This window comes from Zingiber officinale, chromosome 7B, assembly GCF_018446385.1.
Source record: "Zingiber officinale cultivar Zhangliang chromosome 7B, Zo_v1.1, whole genome shotgun sequence".
Classification (NCBI taxonomy): domain Eukaryota; kingdom Viridiplantae; phylum Streptophyta; class Magnoliopsida; order Zingiberales; family Zingiberaceae; genus Zingiber; species Zingiber officinale.
In genome coordinates, this window is record NC_055999.1 from 83958658 (window position 1) to 83980822 (window position 22165).

The window sequence follows — 22165 nt, forward strand, 5'->3', positions numbered from 1 at the left end:
TTCAAAAAAATTCCTACACATGAGTAATAACATCCTTTTTCATGAAAAAATTAAGATTTAATTAATTTTGAAAATAAAGAAATTGCAAAAATTTATTTGATAAAGTTATACAATTTTAAACTTGCAAAAAATATTAAAGTAAATTAAAATTAAAACATGCTTAAAGATTTAATTTAAGCATAATTTTAGAACCTTTATTTCTACTATATTATTTAGATATTTTTTTTAGGAATAAATTTTTTTATTATTTTTCTAATTTGACCGAAATATCAATTTAACTCGTGATATTTCTTAGAATTTTGAAATTGATTGTGATACTCATAGTGTTTTCCTTCGAGGCCACCGAGGACTGAGGGCTTCGTCTCAGATGCTGGCCTTGTCGCCATCTCAAATGGATGTTGGAAGCTCCAATCAATCCTATTCTCCTGTCAGTGAATGACGAATGCTGCCATCGTAACCATGTCCAAGAACTGCCCGGACTTGGTCGTGTTCCATCTCTGCATCATGGGCCGCCACCACCTTGTCCACATCACTGACGAATCTATGGATGAAGGCTTCAGAGCCATTGCCATGAACTACAAGAAGCTCACTGGGCTTGCCGTCTCTGGCCTACTCACCGACAAAGTGTTTGAATACATCGCAACCTATGGCAAGCTGATTAGAACCCTCTCGGTGGCATTCACTGGAAATCTGAGCCAAATGTACGTGCTCGAAGGCTGTCACGGACTACAGAAACTGGAGATCAGGGAGAACCCTTTTGGCGATGCAGGCTTTCTCTCAGGTATCCACCATTACTACAACATGAGGTTCTTGTTGGTAGTTTTGAGAGCATGAAAAATTAAAACGAAGCAATTAAAAATAATGTGGAAACCATAAACACTCACATTGATCTCCCGAAGAACCGCGACCGAAGACACCGATCGATGAAGAGATTGCCGCTGTCGGAGGCACGATCACAGAGCTACCGGAAAGCACTTCAAGGTTCACGAGCCAAATCCCAATCTACGGATATTCTCCCGTTGCTCGCACACGATCACCTCCGCTGCTCCTCTGATCACCTCGATCGCTTGCTCACTGTTCACCCCCTCGATGACGATTGCTCTTGGACGCCATCTAATATAGCTAGCAAAACATCGGTTACCAACCGATGCTTTGATGGCTAGCTTTCAATGGAGGAAGATGAAGGATTGGCACCCCTTCATCTTCCCGACGTTGCAACTGATGCAACGTCTAACATCTCCCACTCATCCAAGTCAATGCATATGGTCACATAGACCATGTCAGTCACATAGACTTCAAGGTGATCATGTCACGAAGACCAGAGCGAAATTAGTCACAAAGACTAAATAAGTCACGTAGACTTTATGAAGATCAAGTCACGAAGACTAGAGCAAAATTTAGTCACAAAGACCAAATAAGTCACGAAAACTTTATGAGGATCAAGTCACGAAGACCAGAGCAAAATTTAGTCACAAAGACCAAATAAGTCACGAAAACTTTATGAGGATCAAGTCACGAAGACCAGAGCAAAATTTAGTCACAAAGACTAAATAAGTCACGTAGACTTTATGAGGATCCAGTCACAAAGACCAAATAAGAACATCCATTCCATACATTAGGGAAAATGGTTCGTGCGATAGCAAGCACAGTGAGCATTCAATTGCTAAGAAGATTGTCACACCTTACTTAGTTGCTCCATAGAACAAATCAGAGACATAAATGTCCATAGAACGAATCAAAGACATAAATGGCTTGCCTTTACCCCAGATTAAATTATTTACATCATCATGAACATCTCTAATCCCTCATATTGACCATATGTCAAGAGTAGGTTCAACATCTCAAATCAAACAAATTATTCACAATTACATTTTATGTACTTAACTAAAAATGTAACCGGTACCAGTGAATAAATGTCACAGATGTAAATCAATCTTAATCTTCCTTTTTAGCTAGAATATATTCATTCTAATCAGTCGCTTTCCTAGTTATGCTCCATAGACCGAATCATCTATAGCCAATAGGAAACATGCTAAAGTAGCAGACACTGATCAGAACTTCAAGTAGACAGCCAAATAGTCACTCAGGGTAAGATTGGGATTAACTTATAATCTTAAGGGTCTCACATAGTAGAGAAGCAGGGATCCATTCTCCTACTACCCTTCTTGTTGCCATAGCACATGTGGTATGAATCACATGCTACGATATTATTCTCTTTTCCAAAAAGAGCGCATGTTTTTTCCCAAAATTTAACATCGTACAGATTTCGATCTAGACATTCCCAATGTCTAATCCTGAATTCAACATATGAATTCTAATCTGGCGTCAAGCAGATTCAGTAAATGGTGGGTGCATTTACTCCAATCATTACACAAATGATCTCATCTTGACACAAATATCAAGGCGACCTTAACTTATGGGTATGTCTCTATTCACAGCTACATAAGCTGTTCCATAAGCAACGGTCTTACCTCTATTCGTACTTAACAAATAGAGATGATTGTCCATGTGAGTGGATCAATCCCAATTTGCCAACATACTTATCGAGACTTTTATTCGAATGTAACCAAGACATATACACTGAATAAATCATGATATTTTTCATTTATCAAAATGTCTTTACAATTGTTACATTCTTCGAAGTCCCAAAGACTTCATATGCCCATGAAATGACTCTTTAGTCAATGGCTTAGTAAAAGGATCAGCAAGCATATTCCGTGTAGGGATGTACTCAAGAATAATCTTTTTCTTGTCAACAATATCCCTTACAAAATTATACTTAATTTCTATATGTTTGCCTTTGCTGTGGTATTTGGGATCCTTGGAAAAAGCTATCGCAGCTTGACTGTCACAGTACATAGTAACAGGACTCCCACTATCTTCAGCAATGCTCAGATGCTCAGGAATCTTCTTAGCCAGACAGCCTCTTGCACAGCCACTGCACAAGCCACATACTCAGCTTCCATTGTCGACAAGGCTACATAAGTCTGCTTCTTGCTATTCCATGAGATGGCGCCACCATTCAGCAAGAAGACATAGCTAGATGTGGATTTCCTGTCATCAAGGTACCCTGCCCAATCTGCATCTGAGTAGCCACTTAGGCTCATATTTGATCCTTGGAAACAGAGGCAATAATCAGCTATTCCTTTAAGATATCTGAATATCCTTTTCACCGCTTTCCAGTGTCTCGATCCTGGGTTTGACTAGAAACGATTAACTAAGCCAACAACATAGCTTATATCGGGACGAGTACATAGCATAGTGTATATCAAACTACCAATAACACTGGCATATGGTTTCTTCTTCATTTCGGCTATTTCCTCAGGAGTCTTGGGATACATACTTTTGCTCAAGATAGTACCTTTCGCAATAGGCGTCTGTTCAATGTTGCAATCTGACATATTAAAGTGTTGTAGCATCTTAGTGATATAAGCTTCTTGGGACAAACCCAAAAGCCTTTTTGATTGGTCTCTAACGATCTTCACTCCTAAGATGTACTCTTCTTCTCCCATATCTATTATGTCAAATTATGATGAAAGCCAACTTTTGACTTCTATCACACACTTTATGTCGCTTCCAGCTATTAGCATATCATCAACATATAATGATTAAATGACAAGCTTTCCTTTTTCCTTTCTTAGGTAAACACAATGATCCTCATTGATCATTTCGAAATCATAAGATAATATTATTTCATTAAATCTTATGTTCCATTGTCTTGACGCTTGCTTTAGCTCATATATAGACTTCCGAAGTCTACATACTCTTTTCTCTTGGCCTTCAGTAACATAACCTTCTGGTTGTACCATATAGATTTCTTCGTCAAGATTACCATTAAGGAAATCCATTTTTACATCCATATGATGTAATTCCATGTCATATTGTGCTACTATAGCTAGGATGACACGTATTGACACAAACTTCACAACTGGGGAGAATGTTTCTTCAAAATCAATACCCTCCATTTGGGTATATCCTTTTGCAACCAATCGAGCTTTGTATTGATTAATTGATCCATCTTCTTTGTCTTTACTTTGAGAATCCACTTATTCCCAATAGCCCTTCAGCCTGGAGGAAGATCGACTAAATCCCAAACTTGATTCTTTCTCATTGACTCCATTTCTTCATCCATTGTAACTTTCCATTCTTTTCTAACTGAGCTGCTCAAAGCTTTCTCAACTGTTCGAGGTTCCTCATCGTCAACTGGGAGAACCATTAATTGTTGGGAATTTAGGGCCACAAAAACTGCTTTTTCGCGTTGTGAAAACCCCGATTCCCATGCCACCGGATCCATGCGAAGTAAAATAAAACAAAAACGATATGTGTATGAGTTTCTAATTTAGATTTACACAAAATCTACAAAGAAAAAGGATTTACCCTCGATGCGATGCCCTTCACAATCCCGCTCGTCCAACGACTCGCCGGATCTCGAGATCGTCAAGTGTACGATCCTCTAGAAGTATCCACACGAACAAACATGGTGGAGAAGACCAAACAAAGGTGTGCTAGCCCCTTAGATGGTTCGGCCAAGGAGGAGGAGAGGGAGAGCAAGAAGAGAGGAAGAAGATGGAATGAATGCCTTGAATGAAAAATCAAATTTTCATTCCTCACCATAAGTGGCCGGCCACTCATGGAGTTGTAACCTCCATTCTCATTTAATGTGGCCATTAAAGAGGAGATTTGTAACCTCCATGAGGTGGTACACACATGTGCTAAACATGATGATGTGGCATATCATCATTAGGCCACTTAATGCCAACTCACAAATGAGGTGGCAAATAGTCAAGTCAAACTTGACTTTTCCTCTTCCTCTCAAGTCAAGTCAAACTTGACATTATAACTCCCATGGTTGATCAAATCCAACCATTTAATTCAAGCTAATTTAATATAATGAATCTAATTCATTTAATTAAATTGATTCAATGAGTCATAATCTAAATTAGACTCATTGAACACATGAATCAAATTGAGTCCAACTCAATTAGTTCAATTAGGATTACTCTTAATCCAATTTGATTCATCACATGAATCTAATCCTCTTGGTTCATCATATGAACCTAATCTCCATCTAATTGTCCTTTGTGTGTGACCCTATAGGTTCTTATAACGTTGGCAATGCTCCTAAACCAATTTAGAAGCATAAGTAATGAGCGGTATCTAGCAACACATCATTACTACCCAAGTTATAAGAATGTTGAGATCCAACATCACCTTGTGACTACTAATTGTGGCTCCTCACAATATATGGCATTGTCCTTCTATCCTAGACATCTAGATTGATCAATGTGAGGCATAGACCGTGTCATCCTCTAATCAATCTAAATCTTGAACTCTAAGTAGACTCACTCAATCAAATGAGCTCAATATCTCATATTGACTCATTTGGGCATGACCATGCACTTTGTGGTCTCACTCTATCAAGAATATCAATGTCACTCCCATCATATTGGAGGGATAGATCCCATCTACGTCACTCACATCCCTCCGCATAATTTGTTACATACCCAGTAATCGCCTTTATAGTCCGCCAGTTACGGGTGATGTTTGACGAAGCCAAAGTACGTAACTCCTTATGTAGGGATCCATGGTGACTTCAGGTCCAAGGACTAGTAGTCATACTAATAGCCACATGAGAAAGTATATGACACTCATATATTGATCCATGATACTTTCTCATGGCGGGTCATTCAGTATACATTCTCCAATGCATACCCATGTGTCAACTTGATATCTCCATATCCATGACTTGTGAGATCAAGTCATCGAGTTGACCTACATGCTAGTCTCGACACATTAAAATTGTCCCTGAATGTTAATACTCGACTAGGAATGATTAAGAGTAGTGTTCCCTATATCATCTCACTATCGATTCAACCAATCGATTGATATAGGTAAGAACTTTCTACTCTAGGACGTTATTATACTTAATTTATTTGGCACCAATACAAGTAAGCATAATAACCAAAAACCAAATGCATTTATATATAAGAATATGATACAATGAGTCCATACAACAATCATCAAATGATTGGCTCTAGGGCTCTAACTAACAATCTCCCACTAGCACTAGTGCCAATCAGTGTAGGCTCTAAGCCCTAATGACCTAGTGTGACCATCATGCTTCCTCTCTGCCAAAGCCTTGGTCAAGGGATCTGCGATGTTAGCCTCTGTGGGTACTATGCAAATCTTCACATCTCCTCTCTGGATAATCTCTCGAATGAGATGGATGCGCCGTAGTATGTGTTTGGTCCGTTGGTGTGAGCTAGGTTCCTTAGCCTGTGCTATAGCTCCATTGTTGTCACAATAGAGCTCAATAGGGTCAGCGATACTAGGAACCACCCCAAGTTCAGTGATGAACTTGCTGATCCAAACTGCCTCCTTTGTTGTCTCTGATGCAGCAATGTACTCGGCCTCTGTTGTCGAATCAGCGACTGTGTCCTGCTTCGAACTCTTCCAGCTCACAGCACCACCATTTATGCAAAACACTAACCCTGACTGCAATCAATAATCATCCTGGTCAGTCTGGAAGCTAGCATCACTGTAACCCTTTACAGCTTGCTCGTCATCACCTCCATATATCAAGAAATATTCTTTAGTCCTTCTTAAGTACTTAAGAATATTCTTGACCGCTATCCAGTGACTTTCACCTAGATCTGACTGGTATCTGCTCGTCATGCTCAAAGCATACGAGACATCAGGATGAGTACATAGCATGTCATACATGATAGATCCTATGGCTGAAGCATAAGGGATCTGATCCATGCGGTCTCTCTCCTCTCTAGAAGAGGGACCTTGAGCCTTCGAAAGACTCACGCCATGTGACATCGGCAGAAATCCCTTCTTGGAGTTCTACATGGCAAACCGAAGGATTACCTTGTCAATGTATGTACTCTGACTTAGGCCAAGCAATCTCTTAGATCTATCTCTATAGATCTGTATCCCTAGAATGCGGGATATCTCACCTAAGTCCTTCATTGAGAAACATGTCCCTAGCCAAGTCTTGACAGACTGTTGCAAAGGGATGTTTTTCCCAATGAGTAGTATGTCATCCACATACAATATGAGGAAGACAACTATTTCCCCTACAACCTTCTTGTAGACACAAGGTTCATCTTCATTCTTGATGAAACCAAACTGTTTGATTGCATCATCGAATCAAAGATTCCAGCTCCGAGAAGCTTGCTTTAGTCCATAAATGGACCTATGCAGCTTTCATACTCTGCCAATATGCTATGGATCTTCAAAACCCTCAGGTTGTGTCATGTACACAATCTCGAGCAGGTTTTCATTCAGAAACGCGGTTTTGACATCCATCTGCCATATCTCATAGTCATGGTATGCTGCAATAGCAAGCATGATCCGAATGGATTTAAACATCGCTACTGGAGAAAAGGTTTCATCATAGTCAATACCATGAATCTGCTTGAAACCTTTAGCTACCAAGCGACCCTTATAGATAAGTCCATCCATGTCAGTCTTTCTCTTAAAGACTCACTTACACCCAATGGATTTTACCCCTTCAAGTGGATCAACCAAAGTCCATACTTGGTTGGTGTACATGGATTCCATTTCGGATCTCATGGCCTCTAGCCATTTCTCGGAATCTGGTCTCATCACAGCTTCCTGATAGGTGGTAGGCTCATCCTCTATGAGCACAACGTCATCATGGTCAGACAAGAGAAATGAGTATCTCTCAAGTTGACGACGTACCCTATCAGACCTGCGAAGAGGTATGTCTACTTAAACTGGTTGTTGTTCCTCAACTCTTTATGGAACAACATCATCCACAACACTTGTGGTTCCAGTTCAACTTCCATTGAGGCTTTAGTGCTATGGTCCGCATCTTGAACTTCTTCAAGATCGAACGTACTCCCACTAGTCTTTCTAGAAACAAAGTCCCTTTCTAGAAAGACTCAAGTCTTTGCCACAACTACCTTGTGCTGACTGGGAATATAGAAGTAATATCCTTTAGTTTCCTTGGGATATCCAATAAAGTAGCACTTGTCGAATTTGGGTTCTAATTTGTCTGAGACTTGACGTCGAACGTAAGCCTCACAACCCTAAATCCTCATAAAAGACACCTGGGCATCTCTCCCAGTCCATATCCTATATGGTGTCTTTATCACGGCCATGGATGGAACTCGGTTGAGTATAAAAGCTGCTGTGTCTAGAGCATAGCCCCAAAGAAATGTAGGAAAATCTGTGTGACTCATCATAGACCGCACCATATCTAATAGAGTACGGTTTCTACTTTCGGATACACCATTCCACTGTGGTGTTCCAAGAGGAGTGAGTTGGGATAGAATCCCACACTCAACTAGATAGTCATGAAACTCATGGCTAAGGTATTCTGCACCTCGATCTGATCGAAGTATCTTAATACTCTTGCCAAGCTGGTTCTGTACTTCATTCTTGAATTCTTTGAAATTTTCAAAGGATTTAGACTTATGTGTCATCAAGTACACATAACCATATCTACTGAAGTCATCAGTAAATGTGATGAAGTACCTCTAACCACCTCTAGCAGCGACATTGAAAGGGCCACATACATCACTATGTATAAGTCCTAACAAATTAGTCGCTCTTTCGCTGTGCCCACTAAAGGGAGTCTTGGTCATCTTGCCTAGTAGGCATGACTCGCACGTCTCATAAGATTCAAAACCAAATGAGTCCAGCAAACCATCCTTATGGAGCTGGGATAAGCGCTTGTCATTTATATGACCTAAGCGACAGTGCCAGAGATAGGTTTGGTTCATGTCATTTGACTTGAACCTCTTGGTATTTATGTTATAGATAGGGCTCTCAAGGTCTAGAATATAGAGTCCATTCATCAGAGGTGCACTACAATAGAACATGTCTTTTAAATAAACTGAACAACATTTGTCCTTTATTATAAAAGAGAAATCTTTCTTTTCCAAACAAGAAACTGAAATTATGTTCTTAGTTAAAGCAGACACATAACAACAATCATCCAACTCTAGTACAAGCCCAGAGGAGAGAGATAGAAAATAAGTCCCTACAGCAACAGCAGCAACCCGTGCTCTATTGCCTACTCGTAGGTCCACCTCGCCCTTCGTCAATGCCCTGCTATTTCTCAGCGCCTGCACATTAGTACAAATGTGAGAAGCACATCCGGTATCTAATACCCATGATGAAGAAATAGATAGATTGACTTCTATAACATATATACCTGAAGTGGAAGTCTCACTTCGCTTCTTCTTAAGATCTTCCAGGTACACCTTGCAGTTCCTCTTCCAATGGCCGGTCTGACCGCAGTGGAAGCAAGTAGCATCCTTGGCGACCCCTCCTTTAGGCTTCAGTGCCTTTCTTTTTCCCTTGGCTTGGGACTTTTCCTTGCCTTTGGGCTTGCCCTTGCCCTTATGTTTCTGAACCATCAAAACAGAGTTGGGCTTAACCTTCTTAAGGTTGAGCTCAGCAGTTCTTAACTGTTGGTGCAGCGGAGACCGGCAAGAGGGGGGTGAATTGCTGGTTACAACTAAGAGGGTTGTTAATCCAGGGCAGTGAAAAGCGCACTAAGAAAATTCTCCTTCTCTGAAGGCGGAGAAGCCTTTTACACTCTAATTGCTCAGAACTACTGCTAGGAATTGCTTATGGATTGATTGCTTGAGTTGTTATTGAATTCCTAACTCCATGGGCCTTTTTATAGCTCTTGGAAAGTCTATCCCGAGGGTCCAAGGCGCCTCCAACAAGGTTCAAGGCACCTCCAGCTCAGTCAGCGGATAAAACTTTATCCTCACGCAAACAGTCAAAACTGACCTATTGAGGGCGCCTTCAACAGGGTTGAAGGCGCCTTCAAGGGCACCTTCCAGGGCGCCTTCAAGGGCGCCTCCAAGCTGGTAGCCTATTTTCCAGCTTGGTTTCTTCAGCTTCCGACGCTCCGTTCTTTTGGGTGATTACGGCCAACTGGAATAGGGCTCACCCGAACCCAATTCCCGGCCTTCTACTTGAGCATCCTTCCGTCCCATCTTAACGTCCCTCGAACGAAGCGCACACTCTTCATGGCCACCGGAGTACTCTTCCGCAGCTCTCTCGTTCTTCGGACGCACCGAGCCCGTCGGCTCCCTTCCCGTGCCATCCTTCTCGCTAGCTGCGTCTTCCGCTCGACTTCCTGTGTTCCTAAGCTCCTGCACACTCAGACACAGGGATCAAACACAGCAGGACCTAACCAACTTGGTTGATCACATCAAAACTACCACGGGGTCCAACAATCTCCCCCTTTTTGATGTGCATCAAACCAAGTTCAAGTTAGGGTAAAAATAGACATAAATAGTAATTTTAAAGAAAAATTACTAAACTAACAAGTTAAGAATAATTTTTGACTCTTTCTAACTCCCCCTAAACTTGTACTTCTCTCTCCCCCTTTGATCACAGCAAAAATGGGGTCTTAAGTAAAATATTTTCAAGTAAGATGAAATCTTTGAAAAAAACGTTTCCTAAGTAAAAATGAATTTTTGAAAAAAAAATTTCAAGTTAAATTGAATTAAAAAATATTCTAAGCAAGAATGAACTTTTTAGAATATTATAAAACAAATTTCTAAGTCTAAGCTGAAAAAAAAAAATTCTAAGTCAAATGAAGTTATTTAGGATTTTTCTAGGAAAAAAAATTTCTAAAAATAAAAAATAATTTCTAAGTTCGAATTTTCAAGAAAAATTTTAAGGAATTTTTGTTTATTTTAACAAATATTTGATAAACTTTCAAAGCATTATTTAATCCTTGTTTAATGCTTTTTCAAAAAGTTAATTAAACATTTTCTTTCAATATTTTAGCTTCCAGGTCGTGGCGAGGCACCAGGCCTTCTTGGTTATTGGAGCAACAACCACTTCCTTAGACAAAGCTTCCATAAATAATTTCAATGTTTAATTTTCTCACTGTAAGCTTTTAATTTTTGAAAAAATTAATTAAACACAAATTTTGGAACCCAATAGAGGTTCCTTCCTACAGGATTATTCAAAAATCTAGGGGGTACATAGTTTCTTGGTATTTTCCTAAGTTGACCTCGATGCTTCCTTATATAACAATTTAATTTACCATAAATTCTTAATTTTGAATTTGGAAATTGATTTAAGCATGCAGCAGATTTCAGTTTTTCAATTTCTAATTTTAATTTATCATTTTCTGATTTTACACTATCATACATTTCAAGTGGACATGCTTTTTCTAATTTCATTTTTAATTCTTTATTTTCTTTTTCTACTTCGAATAAGTCTTTAGAAAGCGATTTAATAAATCGAAATGACTGAGACGGGGTTAGATTGCATACCTTACTTACCTGATCTAGTGACGCTCCCCCTTCACTGCTGTTTTCTTCTTCTGATGTTCCTTCCCCTTCATCGATGCTCATCTCTGAGCTTGAGTCTTCTTCCGGTTGATGGTTCGCCAATAGTGCTAACCCTGAGAATTCTTCGATGTCCGACTCAGAGGTTAACGAATCTGACCAAGTAGCCTTCAGATTCTTGTGCTTGGAGAGTTCTGGTTTCTTGTATTTTGGCTTTTCCTTTTCTTTCTCCTTTCTCTTCAATTTTGGGCAGTCCTCCTTGATGTGCCCTTCTTCGTTGCAGTTGTAGCAATGAACCGTCCTCTTCTTTCGATGATGCCTCTGCGATTTAAATTTATTAGAACTGAAAAACTTATTGAAGCATCTTACCAGTAGTGCCACTTCGGATTCGTCGACTGAGGATTCGGAGTCAGAACCATTTACTCTTGCCTTTAGAGCTATGTTCTGACTGGTCTTCTCTACTCCATTTGCCTCTGAAACTCGAGATTCGTGAAGTTCAAAAGTCGAAAATAATTGTTCTAACGTACTTACCTCGAGGTCCTTAGAGATGTAGTACGCATCTACTAAGGAGGCCCACTCTGGAGTTCTCGGGAAGGCATTGAGCGCGTATCGGATAGAATCCCGGTTGGTTACCTCTTCTCCAAGGTTCGTTAGTTGTGTTATCAGCTCCTTGATTCTCGCTTGGATTTGCGCTACCTTCTCGCCTTGGTTCATCCGGAGGTTCGTTAACTGGTTCCGGAGGAAATCGCGCTTCGCTAGCTTCGCTTCAGAAGTACCTTCGTGAAGCTCCATGAATTTTTCCCAGAGATCTTTCGCTGAGTCGTAGCTTCCGATCTGATTTAGTAGGTGGAACTCAGTCTTTCCGTTGGCGACGAAATCTGCTTGCTCCTTTTTCGTCCAGGTATTTTCCTCCTTATCTTTTGGAACTGCATAGCCATATTTCATTATTAACAGAATGTCAAATTCAGTTTTAAAAAATACCTCCATTTTGCGCTTCCATGTGGCGAAGTCTCCGTCAAACTTCGGGGGATGAATGTTCGCTCCGGCCATCATCTTGATCGTAGTGCTTCAGTTGGCGGTTAGTCCTTCTGAGGCGATTAGGCTCTGATACCACTTGTTAGTGCAGCGGAGACCGGCAAGAGGGGGGTGAATTGCTGGTTACAACCAAGAGGGTTGTTAATCCAGGGCAATGAAAAGCGCACTAAGAAAATTCTCCTTCTCTGAAGGCGGAGAAGCCTTTTACACTCTAATTGCTCAGAACTACTGCTAGGAATTTCTTATGGATTGATTGCTTGAGTTATTATTGAATTCCTAGCTCCAGGGGCCTTTTTATAGATCCTGGAAAGTCTATCCCGAGGGTCCAAGGTGCCTCCAACAAGGTTCAAGGCGCCTCCAGCTCGGTCAGCGGATAAAACTTTATCCGCACGCAAACGGTCAAAACTGACCTGTTGAGGGTGCCTTCAAGGGCACCTCCAAGCTGGTAGCCTATTTTCCAGCTTGGTTCCTTCAGCTTCCGACGCTCCGTTCTTTTGGGTGATTGCGGCCAACCGGAATAGGGCTCACCCGAACCCAATTCCCGGCCTTCTACTCGAGCAGCCTTCCGTCCCGGCTTAACGTCCCTTGAACGCCGCGCACGCTCTTCACGCCCACTGGAGTACTCTTCCGCAGCTCTCTCGTTCTTCGGACGCACCGAGCCCGTCGGCTCCCTTCCCGTGCCGTCCTTCTGGCTAGCTGCGTCTTCCGCTCGACTTCCTGTGTTCCTAAGCTCCTGCACACTTAGACACAGGGATCAAACACAGCAGGACCTAACCAACTTGGTTGATCACATCAAAACTACCACAGGGTCCAACATTAACATGCTAAGTAGATCAGGCAGTGGCTTGTCAATTTCATTTATGTTGTAGTTCATGACGAATTGACTGTTGCTATCTGGCAAGGACTGCAAGATCAGGTCAGTGGCCAGCTCTTGGCCAAGTGGGAACCCCAACCTCTGTAGGTTTTCTATGTACCCAATCATCTTGAGTACATATGGGCCTACGGGAGCCCCGTCTGACATCTTGCACTGAAATAGTGCCTTAGAGATCTCGAATCTCTCGTGCCTCGCTTGTCCTTGATACAGTTGACGAAGATGTTCAACCATATCGTAAGCGCCCATCAACTCGTGTTGCTTATGAAGCTCAGAGTTCATGGTCGCGAGCATTAGACAGGACACATCTAATGTGCCATCTTGATGCTTCTTATAAGCATCTTTGTCAGCTCGCATGGCAATGGCAGGAGGAGCCTCCGGAATAGGCTGCTCCAGGACGTAGAGTTTCCTTTCCTGAGTGAGAACGATTCTCAGGTTCCTGTACCAGTCCAGGAAGTTTTCTCCGTTGAGCTTGTCCTTCTCAAGGACAGAACGCAGGGAGAAAGAGTTCGTATTCGACGTCATGGCAATCTACAACAGAAATAAAAGCAGAAAGTAAATATCATATTCTTTTTATCATTTAATTAGGTCTTTAATTAAATGATGCTCCCACTGAATTCTATAACTCATGTGGGACAAGATCCACATCATACTAACCCTTGAGTTAGCTTTGGCTAAATCGCCCAAGACTTAGTATGATCGATAGGTAACGATTTACCAATTACATCTCTATGCAACTCTTGTTTATATGATCATTATCCACAGTTATATTAAAACTTGAGTTAGCTTTGTCTAATACACCCAAGAATTAATATAAATCTGATTATGTCCTATATTCCAACCGTTTAAAATATGTCTACAGTTAAACTCGATTTAACTAGTTGTACTCAATCAAATTGAGTCTCTACTTACCCATGCGTTGATAGGCGGGACCAAGATTGTCCCTCCGTACCCTACCAAGATAATATGTGTTGCTCTGCTTTGGAAGATTCAACAACACATGTGATTGAGGTAGTGATTGGTATCACGGCATGGTAGGAATTTTAGAGTTGATGCAATTGAGGTATAATCTAATCGTAGGGTGCATCTTGTACACGATTTAGATCTAATCTAATCGTGAAGGCGCAAATTAACTACTTTACTAGCATGCATCAAATACACACACACAAGCAATTAATTATACTATTTGTGATTAGTCATGGCTCTACTACGATCTTCTCAAGCTAATGAGAAGATCGGATGGTCAACCTAGGGTCAACAGCTTCTCAAGCTCCTCCCTTTGACCACCTTGTATTGCTCGCGTCCTCCTCGTAACTCCGTCTCGAGTGGACCTTCCACCGCTCCAATTTTGTACATTACAATTTTGAAACTCGAGTTACATTCGAGTCTAAACTAATTTACAACAAGAATAAAAGAGAGGCACGACGCGCAGGTCGCGTATCAAGTATACAACACACACAACACAAATGACGGCGCATAGGCCGTAATATGAAGTACAACACAAATATTCCAATCAAATTGGGTCTTTTTGGGCCATGATCATCACAAATTATACATAATTCTAAATTATGTAATTTCCATAATTTTTTGTAATTTTAATACTATTTTTTACAATTTTTATGAGTAAAAATTCCCGGCGGTCCCGATTAACGGTTTTCGGGGGCAATCGCGGAACGAATCCCCTTGCGGGGCCAGGGGCAGCGCCCCTACCCGTGATATAACCATCGCGAGTGTTCCTAAGCGATCCTACAGCGCCTTAGTCCGCTGTCCCAAAATGATTTGGGGCGAAACGTTGCCATTTTGGAAAAATCTTCTCGGCAGTCGAAGCCTACAAGTGTCTAAACACTTGTGCTTCGCTTCTACGAGAAAAATACTCATAAAAACCATAAAAAACCTAAATTTACAGAACCTACATTTTTCATAAAAATGCAAACTAAACTCGTACACGCTTCGCACGTGGCTCTGATACCACTGTTGGGAATTTCGGGCCGCAAAAATCGCTTTTTCGCGTTGCGGAAACCCCGATTCCCATGCCACCGGATTCGTGCGAAGTAAAATAAAACAAAAATGATACATGTACGAGTTTCTAATTTAGATTTACACTAAATCTACAAAGAAAAAGGATTTACCCTCGATGCGATGCCCTTCGCAATCCCGCTCGTCCAACGGTTCGCCGGATCTCGTGATCGTCAAGTGTATGATCCTCTAGAAGTATCCACACGAACAAACTTGGTGGAGAAGATCAAACAAAGGTGTGCTAGCACCTTAGATGGTTCGGCCAAGGAGGAGGAGAGGGAGAGCAAGAAGAGAGGAAGAAGATGGAATGAATGCCTTGAATGAAAAATCAATTTTTCATTCCTCACCATAAGTGGTCGGCCACTCATGGAGTTGTAACCTCCATTCTCATTTAATGTGGCCATTAAAGAGGAGATTTGTAACCTCCATGAGGTGGCACACATATGTGCTAAACATGATGATGTGGCATATCATCATTAGGCCACTTAAAGCCAACTCACAAATGAGGTGACAAATAGTCAAGTCAAACTTGACTTTTCCTCTTCCTCTCAAGTCAAGTCAAACTTGACATTATAACTCCCATGGTTGATCAAATCCAACCATTTGATTCAAGCCAATTTAATATAATGAATCTAATTCATTTAATTAAATTGATTCAATGAGTCATAATCTAAATTAGACTCATTGAACACATGAATCAAATTGAGTCCAACTCAATTAGTTCAATTAGGATTACTCTTAATCCAATTTGATTCATCACATGAATCTAATCCTCTTGGTTCATCATATGAACCTAATCTCCATCTAATTGTCCTTTGTGTGTGACCGACCCTATAGGTTCTTATAATGTTGGCAATGCTCCTAAACCAATTTAGAAGCATAAGTAATGAGCGGTATCTAGCAACACATCATTACTACCCAAGTTATAAGAATGTTGAGATCCAACATCACCTTTTGACTACTAATTGTGACTCCTCACAATATATGACATTGTCCTTCTATCCTAGACATCTAGATTGATCAATATGAGGCATAGACCGTGTCATCCTCTAATCAATCTAAATCTTGAACTCTAAGTAGACTCACTCAATCAAATGAGCTCAATATCTCATATTGACTCATTTGGGCATGGTCATGCACTTTGTGGTCTCACTCTATCAAGAATATCGATGTCACTCCCGTAATATAGGAGGGATAGATCACATTTACATCACTCACATCCCTTCGCATAATTTGTTACATACCCAGTAATCGCCTTTATAGTCCACCCAGTTACGGGTGACGTTTGACGAAGCCAAAGTACGTAACTCCTTATGTAGGGATCCATGGTGACTTCAGGTCCAAGGACTAGTAGTCATACTAATAGCCACATGAGAAAGTATATGACACTCATATAACGATCCATGATACTTTCTCATGGTGGGTCATTCAGTATACATTCTCCAATGCATACCCATGTGTCAACTTGATATCTCCATATCCATGACTTGTGAGATCAAGTCATCGAGTTGACTTACATGCTAGTCTCGACGCATTAACATTGTCCCTGAATGTTAATACTCGACTAGGAATGATTAAGAGTAGTGTTCCCTATATCATCTCACTATCGATTCAACCAATCGATTGATATAGGTAAGAACCTTCTATTCAAGGACGTTATTATACTTAGTTTATTTGGCACCAATACAAGTAAGCATAATAACCAAAAACCAAATGCCTTTATATATAAGAATATGATACAATGAGTCCATACAACAATCATCAAATGATTGGCTCTAGGGCTCTAACTAACATTAATGCCTCATTCTCAATATCAAACCTTCTCCAAGGAATAATCTGACGACTACTTCTTCGAAGGCTAGACTGTTGAGAAACTGACTCATTCAGTGGCAAATTACTCCCACTCGGTTGACAAGATTCAGGCATCTCCGGATTCGTTGATAAAGGAACATTATCCTCCTCCTCTATCTCATATAGAGGAATTGTCTTATCAACTTCACCTCGTGTTGGGAACTCAGTTTCTAGAAAAGTAGCATCTCTTGCCTCTATCTCAGAGATGGTTTCATCTTGTCGCTCACCAATAAAAACATAACCCTTAGAAGTCTCAGAGTACCTTATAAAGATACACTTCTTACCTCTGGGTCCTAATTTTTCATATTCGTGAGTCTTATCATGAACATAGGCAGCTGACCCCCAAGGTCTCAGATTACTCAAATCCGTCTTTCTGCCTGTCCAACGTTTATGTGGGGTAGATGGAACTGACTTTGAAGGCACTTTGTTAAGTATATAGGCCGCAACTAATAATGCATCTCCTCAAAAGGAGATTGGCAAATTAGCCTGCACCATCATAGACCTAACCATTTCAAGAAGAGTCATATTTCTTCTTTCAGCAACCCCATTTTGCTGTGGAGTTCCAAGGATAGTTAGCTGTCTAATAATCCCTTTCTCATTACACATTGTCTTGAACTGATCAGACAAATATTCTCCTCCACGGTCAATGCGCAAGGTTTTAACCTTACGTTCCAATTGATTCTCAACTTCGTTCAAGTAACGAATAAAGCAATCCAATGCTTCAGATTTGTGAGAAATCAAATACACATGATCAAAACGTGTGAAGTCATCGATAAATATAATGAAATAAGAACTCCCATTTCTAGCCTTCATATTCATCAGACCACAAATATCCGAATGAATTAATTGCAATGGTGATTCAACCCTAATAGCCTTACCAAATGGTTTCCTAGTCGTCTTTCCAGCAAGACAATGCTCACATATAGACAAGTTAATCTTAGCATGAGTGCCTAAGAGGCCCTCCTTAGCTAATCTATTCATTCATTCTTGTCCTATATGTCCCAATCTAGCATGCCAAATTTCATCATTAACATCATCATTACTAGTAAGAGCAATGTTTGAAAAATAACTATTATTATTTGGTTCTACATCAAGAACCATAAAACCATTTGTTATATAACCATATCCAATTAACACAGAGTTAATTCGAAGTTCCACACAATGGCTATAAAAATTTATATTGTAACCTAAATCAAGAAGACAAATAACGGAAACTAGATTCCATCGAATCTCAGGAGCGTACAGGACATCATGTAGAAACAAGGTGCCTCCACCACGTAAGTTGAGCTTGCAAGTGCCAATTCCTTTGACTTCAATTCTTGCATTGTTTCCGACATATATCCATTTGTTGCCAGTTGGTACCCGATGGTACTCCACATATGTAGCTCGATCACGAGCTACGTGGTTCGTTGCTCCTGAATCTACAATCCACAAAGGATACGAATCAGCTAACAACACTGTACTTGCAACATATTGCTCATGGAAAGAAGATAAAAATGGATTTACCTTTTTAGGCTCAGTGCAATCCCGAGCAAAATGGTCGTTCTTGCCACAATTGAAGCAAGTCAACCTGCTCTTAGGTTTTTGTCCATATTTCTTCCCTTTTATCTTGATTTGGTTTTTCGCAGCAATAACTTTAGCCTCCTTTCCTTTCCCTTTTCCTTTATTAAACCACTTGTTCTTATTCTTGGAACCAGAACCTTCAGCTACAAAAGCTTGACCCGAAATCCTTGCGGGTTCAATCCTCTCCGCCTCAAGTTCCACATGGCGTGAGACATCAATGAAAGTCTTGATACTCTCACTATGGGTCAGGTTCTGTTTCATCGTTTCCCAAGAATCAGGAAGGGAACAGATAACTGCCTGAACCTGTTGTTCATCGTTCAATGTATAACCAGCAGTCTTAAGCTCTCGAATCATGTTACCCATCTCCCTGAGATGTTGGGCCATGGTAACATTCGAGCGCTTTTTACAACTATCAAACTTGATAGTTAGCTGACGGAGCTTACTTAGACTGACTCCACTGTACTTCTCTCTAAGGGCTACCCAGACAGCATGAGCCGATGGTAATGGCTCATACTCAAATATCAGGTCATCCACCATTGAACTAATCAATATACCCTTAGCAATGGAGTCCTTCCTTTTCCATGCCTTATAGGCATCAAGGTCACGTCTGTGCTGTGCTGTGGAACCATCAATCGGTTCCTCCATGAACTGATTTACAGCCTCTAGAACTTCTTGTTCCTCAAGAACGTATTGTATCTTGAGGTGCCAAATTTTGTAGTTATCCCCATATAATTTCTCACCCTTATTGAGTTCAGCTATGATGTTTTTAGTTGCCATGATCTACATAAATAAACAAATTATTTATTATTTCAGTGTAATTCATATATGTGTAACTATTTATTGACTCAGTGTAAATTAGAGTTAGTTTACAAAATCAAGTGATAACATTGTTTCCACTTATCATTTGTATGTTCTAATCTAATCAACACTGATCAATTATATTACACATATCCCAACTAATGAACAAATCATTTTATATGAACGAATCATATTTATATGAACTAATCATATCATGAAATGAACTAATCATTTCCAAGTTAGTTAACATATAACATAACTTTTCTTATATAATTCTATTCGTACAAAACAACAGAAATTATTACATGACTCAAACCTAAATGAGCTAACACTGTTCGTACATAACGACAGTAAACAGAACACTAATAAATTAGATAGGCCAGCACTGCGCTAGGACAAACACTAGTATAACAGCCAACACTATCCCTATTAACCTGGACTCATTTGGGATAATCTCAGATGGGGCAGCTTCAGAATTCTCCATTAGATCTATTTCTGGATCTTCCTCGAGCATCTCCTGGTCCTCTTCAGGCTCTTCTTCACCCATATGGTGAAGTAGTTCCTCACACAATACTGAATATGTGACACGCCCTTGATGACGCCCCCGTACATAGTCTGCTATTATCCTGAGATACTCTGGCAATGAATGCATCAATGTCCAGATCCTATAACTGTCCAGGACTGGAAACTCTTCTTGCTCAAGTTTCCAAAATAGTCTATCCAGCCGTCTAACATGTCCGTCAACTCCATAAGCAGACTTATACTCTATCTCCTGAATCTCCTCTCGGAGTTGGTTTCGCCGCACTTCGCGACGAGTCAATGTGGTAATCGTCTGTGCCATATAAAAAATTAAATTTAAATAAGTCAGTACAAAACTGACTAACCAGTACAAAACCAGTTTAATTCAATTTATACAGGCATACCATCATTATAAATCAAGAAAAAAAATCTTCTCTATTTTCAGGAGTTTAAGTCGACTGACCCACTAGATCGGTCAATCAGGAGTCTGGATGTTAAACTTAGTCTATTGTCCTCATTAGAACTAATCTAATTGGACCTATATTCTGTTATCGTTTAAGCCCATTTGAGTCAATCTCAGACTTATTGATCAAACTTAGGTCCGTTTGATTCTTCCAATGCTTACTGGATTAAGTCTGACCCATTAGAACAAATCTAATTTTTTATGATCAAATCTGACACACCAGAACTAATCCGGTTATATTTGATCAACCCAACTTCTGTAATCAAGACCACTCTAATTAATTCAACAATAAACCGAGATGGTTAAACCAACAAATAATTTGAACCAGCTTTAGGTATCATTGAATCAAACTGGTCTGCTTAAATTAATTAATAATTTAAACCAGACCTGGGTTTGATCGACCAAGTTGGTCTGGTTCCATTTCAATAAATTGAACCATAAATTAATTAAATATATATATTAATTAATTTAATACATATAGATATGTATTATTAATTAATTAATTAATATTTAATTAAATTTTAGATATTCTGTACGTGAAGGAAAAAACGAAAGATGCATACATTTTTTTTTTTTATTTACACGTTTTCATTTTTTCTTTCTCTTACATGATTTTTTCAACTGTGCATTACTGTTCATGCATGCAAAAAAACAACGGTACTATACACTGTTCATACCGTTTTTGTTTTTTCTTTTTAATCGATTAAACTTGTTGAATCGATTAATGAATCGATTCAGCACAGACACAGTAACTTTTAATCGATTCATCCATAGTGTTGAATTGATTCTGCGCATTTTTTTTTGTCTCTGTTGCGATTTAGAATCGATTGGAATACAATTTCAATCGATTCATTCCAATTGAATCGATTGATTAATCGATTCAATTGATGAACAGTATCGTCTTCTTCGCGACAGAAGAAGAAAAACGTGAGCTTTTTCACATCGATTTCCATGCTTTCAAAACTATGCCTGCTCTGATACCATTGTTAGTAGTTTTGAGAGCATGAAAAACTAAAACGAAGCAATTAAAAATAATGCGAAAACCATAAACACTCACATTGATCTCCCGAAGAATCGCAACCGAAGACACCGATCGATGAAGAGATTGCTGCTGTTGGAAGCACGATCACAGAGCTGCCGGAAAGCGCTTCAAGGTTCACAAGCCAAATCCCAATCTATGGATGTTCTCCCTTTGCTCACACACGATCACCTCCGCTGCTCCTTTGATCACCTCGATCGCTTGCTCGTTGTTCACCCCCTCGATGACGATTGCTCTTGGACGCCATCTAATATAACTAGCAAAACATCGGTTACCAACCGATGCTTTGATGGCTAACTTTCAATGGAGGAAGATGAAGAATCGGCACCCCTTCATCTTCCTGACGTTGCAACTGATGCAACGTCTAACAGTTCTTGTGGATGCCCTCCTGCAAGCTATCTTTAAGTGGTTGCAAGGAGGTGTGGCTCAGAGGATGCCTAACTTGGTGATGGAAGTGATCGGACATACACCCAAGGAACTTGACAACGATGTCGTAGAGAAGTTGTATCTGTACCCGTCCCTCCAAGGGCCGAGGGATGATGCACCTCCATTCGTCAGCATCTTGTAGGGAGAAGAAGCAACCAAGGAGCTCATGGTAGTCAGAGGACCGGATATGTGATCCAGCAGAGTGAATTTGGTGAGCAATTCCCACAACTCACTTGATTGCGCACACATTCACCATGAATGAAGATGATACAATTCTTGATTCTCTA

The 22165-nt window shown here is 40.1% G+C and overlaps 1 pseudogene; it reads left to right on the forward strand.

Annotated features, from left to right (window-relative positions):
- The first annotated feature begins 435 nt into the window (after positions 1-435).
- On the forward strand, positions 436-22020 carry LOC122004835 (annotated as a pseudogene).
- The last annotated feature ends 145 nt before the right edge of the window (positions 22021-22165 follow it).